At 54.1% G+C, this 14399-nt stretch overlaps 1 long non-coding RNA gene across 1 annotated transcript; it reads left to right on the top strand.

Moving 5' to 3' along the window:
* LOC140855481 (uncharacterized) lies at positions 1–2979 on the top strand. The gene is made up of 2 exons (XR_012138403.1): positions 1–30; positions 2479–2979. It is a non-coding gene; the product is annotated as an uncharacterized lncRNA (long non-coding RNA).
* Positions 2980–14399: the final 11420 nt, after the last annotated feature.

Raw genomic sequence — 14399 nt, 5'->3', positions numbered from 1 at the left:
AAGATTGGTTGTGGCCTTGATTCTATAATGGTAAACTAACAACCTGGTTATGACTTTGCTTCATTTTCTTTGTTTTGATACACCTTTCCAGAACCACAGACTACCAATAATTGTATTTTTCTGTTTTTTTTTGCCTTTGTAAAATGCTCCACTTTATTCTACAAGAGTGATGCAAAAGCATTAAAAATGTTCATCATGAGTTATCTTATGATAATATGATTGGATATTTTTATTTGGTCTGTTCCTCTGGATTACATATTTATGATTGTATCGCATAGTCATAGAAGAAATTAGTTTCGATGTTGAATGTATAACCTAAAATACATAATTCCTTCTTTTAAATGTGCTGCAATGCAGAGACATCTTTGATGGCATTCTATTTGTCTGGATTTCGTCACTGAAACCAGGACATCTGCGTTGAAGACCTTAGATTGAAAATGGTGGCATATTAACTGCAATGCCTGCATGTGCATATTGTGTTGAAGCACTGCCTCCATTATTATTTTATCTATATGGAAAGACCTTATATTTAAAAATGCTAACAGTAATCGAGCAAAAATATACATATAGGACATAACATATTTGCATTTGATTACACATATATTGATTTATTGCATCTCTTAACATGGAATTAAGGTGCCTGGACATTTTCTTTATGTATTAACAATATCTGGATGGGAAGAGATGAAGTTAGGATTGATGGAGGTTTAGCCAAGGATCTCAGTGAGTCCATGTGCTGCATGTCGTATGATGTCTACACAGTCACCAGGACTGATAAAGGGTGCATATTTGCACTGGCCTGTATTAATGTGTTGATGTGCATTGCCCATATGATAGAATGATACACCATCACACGTGCCAATGGAGGTTGCCATGGTTGTGAAACTGTCTATAAATGCAATTGAACCAACTCAAAGTTGATTATATATCTTGATTTGAGTTACCTTTCATAAATTTTTCTCTCTCTTCAAAAACCCGTCTCTTTTAAGCTTCACTTCTTTCATATAACTTGTTTTCTTTCAAATACAATGTGCTTTAGTATAACTTAGAATGATAAAAATTGAAAAGAGTCTAGAAGAAGAGGAAATAATTCTTGATATGGCCAACTGCCTTCATGCTTGGCGTAGGCAAATACTCAGCCAAATTGACTTGTATGAATAACTGAGTAGTACATGGGAATCATGATCGAATATAAAAGACCTGTTCCATTAGGTGTCCTGTTGATTGTTTTTTGATGCTAGCCTTCTGTTATTTTGCTGGTCTCTGTCCTGGCTTTATTGACAATGTGAGATGTAGTTTCATGTTTATGAAATGCTATGTGGTTATTAAATCAATATTTCCATATATTTGTATTCATCATGGAGTCTCTTTCAACTTAAATCCTTTTCCTTGTGCTATTTGGTTGTTCTACCTTTACCTAGCCAGGTTAAACATCAAAACAGTGCACAGAATTGTTTCAATTATTTGAGCAGAAAACTTGTGCTTGTGGGCAGAATAAATACTGTCAACATCCGGTCACTTCTGGCCAACATGCAACATACAGCATATTCTGTTTTCTCAAGAGCAGGAAAGGCCACAGAAATTATAATTGTATTCTCAAAAATTCTTGAGATGATCTGTGTTGCACATACAGAAGATGCATCTACCAAGGTTTCAACTATTGTCTTTTCATGATGAGTAGCATTTGAGATTGTGACAATGCCATTTTAGCTACCCCATGTAGCTGTATGATGTATACCATAAATGTTGCATCATCTTTTGCCCTTTTTGTGCAAATGCATTCACGTGTTAGTTATTTAAAAAAAATTGCCATATGCATCTCTTTTTGAATTGTTCTTGATGGATTATTTGCTCAATTTCTAGTTGAACTTCTTGCCTAAGTATGCAGAAGAATCTGAGACTCCCATTGTGTGTTCTTATTTGCTATGAGCCAAATTCTGTCATAGTTTTGTGCAATCACATTCTCCATGTTCTTAGTTTTCCCTGGAGGCCATAGCATGCATGCTACTTCAAGTATGAAAATGGAAGAATGCCTGGAAATAAGTGGAAATTGCCTTGTTTATGCATAGAAATTCTGAGTTTTAAATTTAATAAACAAAATCGAACTGGTGACTGCATTAATATTTTTACTTTTCAATAGGTTTAATTTCTATATCCATCAAACCTTTTTCCTGACAAATGTTACCTCTTATTTTTTTGCTTTCCCTTCTGTAACTGTAATCTTGTTAAGCAGTTTGCCAAGCTTAGGTATGCATAGAATAGTGTAATTTTTTTACCTTCTCTTTTTGTGCTTGTGTGTTTGCATATGGAACACATGGGGCTTTTTTTTGGCAAGAAAATTGTGCTTCTACTTAAGCCATAATAATTGGTTTTTCCTATTCATAAATGGATTATTTCAGCTCTCAGATCTGAATTTACATTACTCTAATGGCATGTTAGGTTATTGAAACAAGCTGACTTTGATTTATGTTTTCAAAGGTTGATCGACATCCACAATTCAGAAATTCAAGGTGCCTGTTTGTTGTAAGAACTGATGGTGTCTGGATAGATTTTTCCTACCAGAAGTGTCTTCGAGCATATATTCGAGAAAAGTACCCATCTCATGCAGAAAGGTTCATCCGAGAACATTTCAAACGTGGCTGAAGATTTTACCTTGCCGTTTATATATTTTTGCTGGTCCAACCACCCAAGATATTCACTGGTTACTGACATGGAGGACAACGTCAAGTTCTTGGTCATTCCAGTTTTGCATAGCGCTGGTTGCTTCTGGATTCAGTTACTCTTTTTTTTTTCAGCGAGCTAAAAACTTATTTAGCGACTGCAGTTGTGACCAATGGAACGAAGTAAAATATGTAAGATGATCTGTTCAATATGTTCCCCTTTTAAATTCTTCTCTCGAAAAATTGGTGAAGTCACACATTATTCTTGTAAAAGTTTATGAGATTGCTTTATGAGGAAAAATGTAACTTTTATTGTGCTTGTTGGGGATACCCACCGAGCCGACCGGTTGGCGGCCCGACCGACTATCGGAGGGCCCGACCGGGCTGGCGCCCGATCCGACCGACTCGACCGATCGGGGCCCGCCCGACGGAACGACTCTGACTGGCCGATCGTAAGTCGGGCGACAGGCCAGACGGACGCCATCAGCGGCTAACCACGGCCATTCCACGGTCTATTCCCGACCGACTGAACCCAGAGGTCCGGTAGCCGACCCACTTGAAGCTCGCCGACCGACGGAGGAGTCCGACGCCACTCTGCTGGCCACCGACCTTGGGTCGGCCGACTCCACCAACCGCCGTACGGCCGCCAGACGTTGTCAGCTCTGACACGGACATGCGGCACAGTTACCTAGGGGCATTGTCCCGCCGAGAGCCGGGTCAACCCTGGTGATTAGACGGCTACACGGCGACATGATGTTTTCACGGCGGCTCTGACAGCCTACAGTGAGTTGACAGTTCCTCACTTGTCCGCGCCATTAATGACGGCGCCATACCGTGCTCCACTATATATACCGGGGAAGGCAACAGTGCAAGGATCGATCCGCCCGTCTCTCCACATACGCAGGCTCGCTCTCTCTCTCTCTCTCTCCCTCTCAGAGCTCTCTGTCTGCATTTCACTGTTGCCCAGTCACCTCTCTGACTTGACCGTCGGAGGGTCCCCGCCGGAGCCGCCTCCGGTCAGTGCGGACTTCCTTTTGCAGGTGCACGCTTTCCCGGCGATCGGGCGACGAGGCGATTGGCCGCAACAGATTGGCGCGCCAGGAGGGGTCAACATGACAAAGACAAGAGCTCAACGATCGAGAATCACTGGGTCGGCAAGGCGTTCTTCCCGCCGGGAAGAGGCCTCTCCACCACCACCGGCGGCGGAGCCTAGCTCTCCGCGCCCTGCAGTGACTACGGAGGCGCAGATTGCGGCCATTGTACGGCAGATGACCGTACTGACCGACGCAGTCAAAAGCCTCCAGCAACAACCGGCGGCCCGACCTATGCCTTCCAGGAGCAGCCGCCGACGGTCGCGCCGACCCCTGCCGCCTCCAGGCGAGCACTCCCAACAGCGCTCCCACGGGGAGGAGGAGGGTCGACTCGGCGCGACGACCGACGGTCCCAGCGGCCCTCTCCTTCCCCGTTGGAACGGGCGAGGAAGGAAAAGCGGCCGCGCACACCGTCGGCCTCTCCTTCAGAGTCTTCCGGAGGCTCCACTCCTGGGGTCTCCCAGCATCGACGAGCGGACGACTACGAGCGACGGTTCGAGGAGATCGACCGCCGACTCGCCCAACTGCAGATGGACGGCCAGAAGTCTTCGAACGACGTCGACTTCCAGACCGCCCAACCTCTCTCCCGACTGGTCCTCGACGAGCCGATTCCCAGTCGGTTCAAGATGCCGCACGTGGAGCCCTACGACGGCTCCACCGACCCAGTCGACCACCTCGAGAGCTACAAAGCTCTCATGACGATTCAAGGGGCAACCGACGCTCTTTTCTGCATCGGCTTCCCCGCGACGCTCCGCAAGGCTGCCAGGGCTTGGTACTCCGGTCTTCGATCGGGCAGTATCCATTCCTTTGCGCAGCTCGAGCACTCGTTCGTGGCCCATTTCAGCACCAGCCGAAAGCCGCCGCGAACGTCGGATAGCCTTTTCTCCCTCAAGCAGGGGGAAAACGAGACGCTCCGACACTTCGTGGCGCGATTCAACGCGGCCACGCTCGAGGTCCGGGACCTCAACGAAGACATGGCGGTCTCAGCCATGAAGAGGGGCCTGAGGTCGTCCCGATTTACTTATTCTCTGGACAAGACCCTCCCCCGAACATACGCCGAGCTACTGGAGCGCGCATACAAGTATATGCGCGCGGACGAAGGAGCGTCCGACCGACGCCTGGTCGAGCCCAGGGGTCCGAAGGAGAAGCGAAGAAAAGGTCGGGAGCCCGCCGAACCAAGCAGGCCCCCGGCCGGTAGTCGGCTTTCTCCACCCCGACAGATCCAAAAATCACCCCGCCGACAGACTCCGAGGTCGGTGCGTCCCAGGTATGACTCCTATACTCCTCTCTCCGCTCCCCGTGCGCAGATCTTGATGGAGATCGAAGGGAAGGAATACCTGCGACGGCCTCCGCCTCTGAAGGCAAAGGGCCTCGACCATCGGAAGTACTGCCGGTTCCATCGGAGCCACGGCCACGACACGGAGCGATGCATCCAGTTGAAGGATGAGATCGAAAATCTCATCCGCCGGGGGTATCTCGGCAAGTTTCGAAAGGGTCCGCCGACCCGACCGACTGCCGATCGACGCCCCCAGCCGACTGAAGAGCACCGACTAACCAGCCGACGGCCGGAGTCATCAACATGATTTCCAAGCGGCTGGGATCGGGGACGTCTACAGGGGGGAGCCGACGAAAAAGCCACGACCGAACGACGTAATCACCTTCGCGGAAGACGACGTTCGGGGCATCCAGACTCCCCACGACGACGCTGTTGTTGTGTCGGCGACAATAGCCAATTACGATGTAAAACGAATTTTTGTTGATAATGGAAGTTCGACAAATGTTTTGTTTTACTCGACCTTCTCCCGAATGCGACTACCGACGGATCGACTTAGTGGGGTCTCCACGCCCTTGATCGGCTTCGCCGGAGACACCGTCACGACAGAAGGAGAAATCACCCTGCCCGTGACGGTCGGTACCGAACCACGGCAAAGCACGGTCTCCCTCATTTTCGCGGTCGTCCAAGTTCCTTCGGCCTACAACGCCATACTCGGGCGACCCGGACTGAACGCCCTCAGGGCGATCGTCTCGACGTACCATCTCCTTGTTCGATTCCCGACCAAAAACGGAGTCGGGGAGATGCGCGGAGATCAACAGCTCGCCCGACGATGCTTTCAAATCTCCGCCCAAAGCGACGAGACAAAGGATCCCCTGACAATTGACAAACTGGATCAACGGGAGGAGGAAGAGCGGGGTTCGCCGGCCGAGCAGCTCGAGGCGATCCCGATAGGAGAAAATCCCGACAGAAAAGTTTGGATCGGGTCTCAATTGCCCGACACCGAGCGACATCGACTGGCAGAATTGCTGACGGCCAATGCCGACGTATTCGCATGGTCGGCAGCAGATATGTCGGGCATCCCTCCGGAAACAATGACTCACCGACTCAACATCGACCCGACGATGAAACCGGTGAGGCAGAAGAAAAGGTCCTTCGCCCCAGAAAGGCAGAAGGCCATCGACGAGGAAGTGGACAAGCTGCTCGAGGCGGGCTTCATTCGGGAATCCACGTACCCCGATTGGCTCGCCAATGTCGTCATGGTCAAGAAAGCCAACGGGAAGTGGAGGATCTGCATCGACTACACCGACCTCAACCGAGCGTGCCCGAAGGATAGCTTTCCGCTCCCGAAGATCGACCAGCTGGTGGATGCGACGTCCGGATTTCGACTGCTCAGCTTCATGGACGCCTTCGTCGGGTACAATCAGATCCGGATGGCGCCTGAAGACGAGGAGCACACCGCGTTCGTGACCCCCAAGGGCCTCTACTGTTATCGGGTGATGCCCTTTGGATTGAAGAATGCCGGCGCCACCTACCAGCGACTCGTCAACAAGGTCTTCAAAGACCAGATCGGGCGTAACATGGAGGTGTACGTGGACGACATGCTGGTAAAGAGCACGCAGATCCCGGACCATGTTCAGGATCTCGAGGAGACCTTCCGCACCCTTCGACGACACCGAATGAAGCTCAATCCGACCAAATGCGCCTTCGGGGTGACCTCGGGGAAGTTCCTCGGATTCCTCGTTTCTCAGAGAGGGATCGAGGCCAACCCTGAGAAGATAAAGGCGATCCTCGACATGCGTCATCCGAACACCAAGAAGGAGGTCCAACAACTGAACGGGAGAATCGTCGCTCTTAGCCGATTCATTTCCCGATCAGCTGAAAGGTGCCTCCCGTTCTTCAAAACCCTGCGCCAGGCGAACGGTTTCTCTTGGTCGGATGAATGCGAACAGGCCTTTGAAGACCTGAAGAGGTACTTGGCTTCCCCGCCGCTGCTCGTAAAGCCGCAGATCGGGGAGACCTTGTATCTCTACTTGGCCACATCTTCTGAGGCGATCAGTTCGGTGCTCGTTCGGGAAAACGAGTGCCGAACCCATCAGCCCATCTACTACATCAGCAAAGTGCTCCACGGTGCCGAAGCCAGATACTCGGAGACGGAAAAGATGGTCTTCGCCCTGACCGTCTCCGCGCAACGGCTCCGACCATACTTCCAGGCCCACGCCATCGTGGTACTCACCAACCAGCCCCTGAGGGCCGTACTGCGCCGACCCGACACATCCGGACGACTCGCTAAGTGGGCGATGAAGCTTAGCGAGTTCGACATTCAGTACCGACCAAGGCCTGCCTTGAAGGCTCAGGTCTTGGCCGACTTCATCGCCGAATGCCCGACGACCGACAAAAGGTCGGGAGCTGAAGGCCCGGGACGAGATTCGGTCTCTGAGCGGGACCCGATCTCCACCTGGGTACTTCACATCGACGGAGCCTCCAACGCTCAGGGAAGCGGGGCCGGGCTCCTGCTCACGAACTCGGATGGGGTAGTCACCGAATACGCCCTCCGGTTCGACTTCAAGGCCTCCAACAATCAAGCCGAATACGAGGCGCTCCTCGCGGGCTTGAGGATGGCGAAGGAATTGGGCGTCGACAGCCTCCGGGCATTCTCCGACTCTCAGCTGATCGTGGGGCAGGTCAAGGGCGACTTCGAGGCGCGAGATCCGACCATGATCAAGTATCTTCAGAAGGTAAAGGATCTCGTGGCCCGCCTCGAGTATTTCGAGATCTCCCACATCCCCAGGACGGAGAACGCCCGTGCCGATGCTCTCTCCAGATTGGCAACGTCGGCCTATGATTCTTTGGGTCGGACGTTTGTCGAAAACCTCCAACAGCCGAGCATTGATCGGGTCGAAGAAGTGCAGCAGCTAACGTCCGAACCAAGTTGGATGGACCCGATCGTCCGGTACTTGTCCGACGGAACCAGTCCCAAAGATCCCGCGGAGGCCAAGCGACTCCGATGGTCGGCGTCACAATATGTGATCATGGACGGCCGACTCTATAAGAGGTCGTTCTCCCTCCCTCTGCTCAGGTGCTTGGGACCGACCGACGCCGACTACGCTCTCCGAGAGGTTCACGAGGGAATTTGTGGGAATCACTTGGGGGGCAAGTCCTTAGCCTTCAAGGTCTTACGACAGGGCTACTACTGGCCGACCATGAGGAAGGATGCGGCAGAGTTGGTCCGAAGGTGCGAGCCATGCCAGAAGTATGCCAATATTCAGCACCAACCGGCCAGCCAAATCGCTCCCATTGTCGCTCCATGGCCCTTCGCTCAGTGGGGAGTCGATATTCTCGGCCCTTTCCCACCGGCGTCGGGCCAAAGGAAGTTCATCGTTGTCGCCATCGACTACTTCACGAAGTGGGTCGAGGTCGAGCCCTTGGCGCAGATCACCGAGCGGAAGATGGAGGACTTCGTCCAAAAGTCCATCATCTTCAGGTTCGGATTGCCGCACACCATCATCACCGACAACGGACGGCAATTCGACAACCAAGACTTCAAGGACTTCTGCGCCAGGTTCCACATCCGTCATCGACTAACTTCAGTCGGGCACCCACAGTCCAATGGTGAGGTTGAGGTGACGAACCGAACCTTGCTCCATGGACTCAAGACCCGACTGAACGAAGCCAAGGGCCTCTGGGTCGACGAGCTGGGCTCCGTCCTATGGGCTTACCGAACGACCCCCCGTGTCCCGACCGGAGAGTCGCCGTTCAGTTTGGCCTACGGGACAGAAGCCATGATCCCGCTCGAGTTGGCCTGCCATCTTCAAGGGTCGAGCAGTACCGCGAGCCGGACAACTCGAAAGCCGGAGAGCCGACCTAGATCTTCTCCCCGAACTGCGAGATGAGGCTCAAATTCGAATGGCCTCCTACCGACAGAGGGTCGCCCGGTACTACAACGCCAAGGTCAGACCAAAGCTCTTTAAACCTGGCGACCTAGTCTTGAGGAAGGCGGAGGTGTCAAAGCCCTTGGACCAAGGGAAGTTGGCTCCCAACTGGGAAGGACCCTACAAGGTTGCTGACACCTTCGGGCCGAGGGCCTACCGACTGGAGACCCTTGAGGGGAAACCCATTCCCCGGACTTGGAACGCCGACAACTTGAAGCTGTATTACCAGTAATTCTGTAATCCAATCGTTGGAATACAAGTTCGGTTTGAAAAATCGGAGTTCTAACCCTTCGACTACTGATCGGCGCTCAGCCCCGACGCATCGACGCGGACCTGGCACCGACGACACATCGGCCCCTTACACGGACCGATGCATCTACGATGACGGGAGTTTATACTCTCTACGGTCGAATTTTCGGGCATATCCATCGGCCGACTGATCGATCGGGCCCCGACCGAAGAAAGGCTAAAAGCCCACGCGGCTGTTGCCGCGACGTTCCGACCAGGCTACGGCCGGTCGAGGGATATTCGGCTTACCACCGTCTATCATATGACGCGACCTTAGTCGCACCCACTACTCGCCGACCGACTGCGGCCGGCTGAACGACACTCGGTTTGCCACCGTCTGTCGAAGGACATGAGAACCCGACGCAAGAGCTTGGGGATCCGACTTACTACCGCTCCCCCGACACTGCGCCGGTCGATGTTCGACTGAACGCATCTACGGAAGTCCGACTTAAGTCCGACTTAACAGATGCGCCCGAATAGCGACTACAATTATTGAAAACCGACCTAAAGTCGGGATACAGCTACTTCAGAACTGTGCAAGCCGGTTAGGTCTTACCGACTTACCCGAGTTGGCGACTTCTCTAAGTTGGTGACTTGGGTTCGACATTACAGCGATAAGAAACGTTACAAACAAGAAGGAAAAGAGATAATTTCATTCATTGATTAAAAGAGATTACAAAGTCGGGCCGAAGCCGATTACATGTATTTTCAAGAAAAAACAAAAGGAAGACAGTCGGCTGGACCGATCATTCGTCCTGGATAATCTCTTCGACCGACGGGGATCGGGAAGAATCGGCGTCTCGACCATAAGCGGCGATGGGTCGGCGGCAGAAGGATGTCCTTCAGTCGGCAAGGGACCTCCGGTCGGCTCCTGCTCCGGAACGGCTTCCTCCGTTGGGATGATGCCTCCCGACAGATGGTCGGCCTCCTCTTTGGTTCCCTCCTCTTCGGCGAGTAGCGGCGCGACTCGGCTGACGTCCACCTCCGGGTACAAGGTATGGACGGCATCCCGACCGTCCTCAAACCCGACCCTGTAGGAGGCGAAGCCCGACTCGAGCATCTCCTCCTTGTACTGGTCGGAGGCCCGGAAGTCTTCGACCGCGCGGTCGGCCGACTCCCTCGCCGACCGTACTTCGTCCTCGGTATGGGCCAGCTCCTCCCTCGCCAACTCCGCCTCGGCCCTGGCAATTTCGGCGTCGATTTGGGCGATGGACAAGTCCTCTTTGGTTTCCGCGAGCTTCTCCAGGCTGACCCGAAGTTGCTCGCGTTCCCCTTGGAGTTCGGAGGTGGCACTGTCCCGTTCGCGTCGAAGACGACGCACGACCCGACCTTTGTGCTTGGCCTCCTTCTTGGCCGACTTTAGTTCGGCCATAAGCCGGGAGACCTCGTCCGTCAACTTGGCCTCCCGGTCGACCGACTCCTGCAGTTGGTCGACCAGCCTCCCTCTCTCGGCCTCGGCCGCTGCCGACCTTTCCTTGAAGGCTGCCCGAACGTCGCCGAACCTTCGGTATCCGGCCTCCAACTCGGACATGGTGAAGATCAACTGCCGACGGAAAAAAGATTTGTCAGAATTATGTGGCAGGCGAAAATTCTTCTAAGGAGAAAGGTGACGCGAAGCTTACCTCCACCATCGACGGGTAGAACCGCGACAGCATCTCGGTCACCTGCCGAGATCGCAGCGACTGGACGTCGGTAGGGAGGATCCCCTGGCACAACCTCCTCGCAAGGTTGTGGTCGGCCAAGGCCGATGCACCCTCGGGGTAGTATGCGCTGGGGGGCATTGATCTCTCCTCCTCCGAGGGCTCCATCGGGGCTTTCCCCCGATCAGCTGCCCCGACCGACGGGGCTGGCAGCGATGGGACGCTGGAGTTCGACCCGGCGCCCCCCGTTGCGCCGGCGGACGCCTCCGGACGATGTTCGGCTTCCCGAACGACGTCCGGCTCCGCCCGCGGCGGCGAAACCGCCGACACTCCTTCGGCCACTTCCTCGACCGGCCTCTCCTCGACTCGCCTCTCCTCCACTCGGACAGTCGGAGCCGCGAGGGCTATGATTGGCTCCGACCCCTCGGTCGCCGACGCTTCCACGGTCGGCGGGACTGGGGCTGATCTCTTGGAAGGGCGCGAAAGGCCAGCCCCCGACGCTGGCCTCTTCCTCGCGGCGGCAAACTGACGAATTTCGGCGTCGGTCGGCCTCATCCTCGGCGGTGTCCCTGCAAAACCGACCAATGTTAAATGCCGGACCAGAACTACCCTAAAGCCGAACAAAAAGAAAAGCTGGGGAATCGGGCGATACCTATTCGGGGGACCAGACTCAGGCCGGCATCATAGAGAGCTTGCTCGGTAACAAGCTCCCTCTGCTTCGGGACCAACATGTCTTTGAGTCGGTGGAAGTCCTCCCGGTCGTCCACGTCGACCCGACTGTTGTCGTTGGCCTCAGTTCGGGGTACACCCCAGCGAGAAGGAAAGCCCCAAGAGGAGGAAGAGGAAACAAAGAAAAACTGGTTCTTCCATCCATGAATGGACGATGGAAGACCGGTTATGAAGGCAAGACCCTTCCGGGGGTTGAAGAGCCACCACCCTCGGGCCTTAGGGTGGGGTCGGAGCACGAAGAAGGCCCGGAAGAGGGAAACGCGGGGGTTGGTCGGCAAGAGCTGACACAACAGCGCGAAAGAAATGATTAGCCGGACAGAGTTCGGCGCCAGTTGCGCCGGACAGAGTCCGTAGTAATCAAGCAGATTCCGGACGAACTCCGGAATCGGAAGTCGAAGACCCGCACGAAGGTCCTCAACATACAGCCCCAGGTCGCCGGGCGGAGGGTTGTTGACCCGACCGCCGGCCCCTGGAGCATAGAGCCGAAACTGCTCCGGGATGCGATAGTGCTCTCGAAGCTGATCGACGTTCGGCCCCGAAAGCGAGGAGGCCTCATCTTCCGGAGCCGATCGGGTGTCGTCGGTCGGGTTCCCCGACCGAGCTCCCTGAGTCGGTTTCCTGGTCATTGTGCAGGAACCGAAAGAAGGGAAAGAAGAGAAGAAAGCAAGAAGGGGAAGGAGGACCACGAACCCGATGGACCCTCCGGAAGTAGAGAAGAACTCTGCCCGCGACGACCGAGAAATCGCCCGGACAGAGTTTCCCCAGCAAATGGCAAATGTGGGTCAGGGTCCGGGAGGTCCTATATATATAGGGCCGACCGACGGCCGAGATGCTTCCGCGCCGACCAAGGTCCCCAGATGCGCGACGCGTGGCGCCCGCCGGTTGGCTAAGGATTCGGCGCGCTTCGCCCCGGGACGCCCGCACCGCCCGCATTAAATGCCGGAGCGGGCGCCGGCCAACCACCTTGACACGCGGCGCGCGGGGGTTGGCTCCGCAGTCGGCCGCCCGCGCCGGTCCGCGTTCCCGATGGGACGCCTCACCCGCGATCGGCGCCGAATATCCGATCGACTGACGCCGTATCGTCCGGCACCCGATCTTCTGACACCGACGTGACGACTGACGACGACAAGACGCGGCGTCCGGCACCGGACGCCGGCGCGACTTCTGGCATCGACTAGACGTTCGGATCACTCGGGATTCGTGAGGTGTCAGACAACGGATCAGCCGGCGGTACGGTCGGATCTGCACATGCGACAAATCCACTCCCAGTCGCCCGGCCTTACTACCCGAATGAAGGCATCGGCCAGCTCTCCACCCGACTTAGGAGTGGAGGGGGGCAACTGTTGGGGGATACCCACCGACCGACCGACCGACTATCGGAGGGCCCGACCTCGGGGCCCCGACCGACCGACCGACTGTCGGAGGGCCCGACCGGCTGACGGCCCGACCGACTAACCGACAGCCCGACGAACGACTCTGACTGGCCGATCGTAAGTCGGGCGGCAGGCCAACGGACGCCATCAGCGGCTAACCACGGCCATTCCACGGTCTATTCCCGACCGACTGAACCCAGAGGTCCGGTAGCCGACCCACTTGAAGCTCGCCGACTGACGGAGGAGTCCGACGCCACTCTGCTGGCCACCGACCTTGGGTCGGCCGACTCCACCAACCGCCGTACGGCCGCCAGACGTTGTCAGCTCTGACACGGACATGCGGCACGGTTACCTAGGGGCATTGTCCCGCCGAGAGCCGGGTCAACCCTGGTGATTAGACGGCTACACGGCGACATGATGTTTTCACGGCGGCTCTGACAGCCTACAGTGAGTTGACAGTTCCTCACTTGTCCGCGCCATTGATGATGGCGCCATACCGTGCTCCACTATATATATCGGGGAAGGCAACAGTGCAAGGGATCGATCCGCCCGTCTCTTCCACATACGCAGGCTCGCTTCTCTCTCTCTCTCCCTCTCAGAGCTCTCTGTCTGCATTTCACTGTTGCCCAGTCACCTCTCTGACTTGACCGTCGGAGGGTCCCCGCCGGAGCCGCCTCCGGTCAGTGCGGACTTCCTTTTGCAGGTGCACGCTTCCCGGCGATCGGGCGACGAGGCGATTGGCCGCAACAAAGAGATTCCTGTATAGTTATGGCATGGCTAAAACAAGATATAAGGGAGATCTATAATCCTTGTTTATGCAATATCAAAGAGTCACTGCAACATTTTAAGGAGGTTCGAATTTCCCATGTTTTCAGAGAAATCCACCGGTCACCAGACTGGGTTGCCAATTTTGGAACCACCGTTGACCAATGTTAGGTCTGGCATTCTTGGTTCCCACCCAGTAGCATGGCCCTTGTAATGTTTGATCCACAAAGAGTTTGGGAATTTTGCACCTTACTGATAAAAACTACAAAATTAAGACCAGCTATAAGCAACCTTGCTATCTTTTACTGATTTGTGCACAATAGGCAAAACAATAGTGTCATGAGAACAAAACCTGCAAGAATTTCTAGCAACAAGTTTCCATACACCTATGTATGCACTCTCCATCTCCATTTCTCTTTCTCGTTTCTTTTGGCTGAACGATCTTAAGCTTCACTTGCTGATGATGTACATTTTCCAACTCAGAATTGCATCAAGAATATTGTACCTACATTCAGGTTCCAAATTTTTGGTGGAATAGCTAAAAGAGAACCGATTTGTCCACCTCTCGTACCTAACATTTTGTTAGGTTATATTTTTGCACCATGATGACTGTATGCAATGTACCTTACTGTTGATCCTCTGTTGGTT

The sequence above is a fragment of the Elaeis guineensis genome, chromosome 2 (genome assembly GCF_000442705.2).
Source record: "Elaeis guineensis isolate ETL-2024a chromosome 2, EG11, whole genome shotgun sequence".
Classification (NCBI taxonomy): domain Eukaryota; kingdom Viridiplantae; phylum Streptophyta; class Magnoliopsida; order Arecales; family Arecaceae; genus Elaeis; species Elaeis guineensis.
Note: the sequence above shows the minus strand (reverse complement) of the source record. Positions and strands in the feature narration are given on the sequence as shown.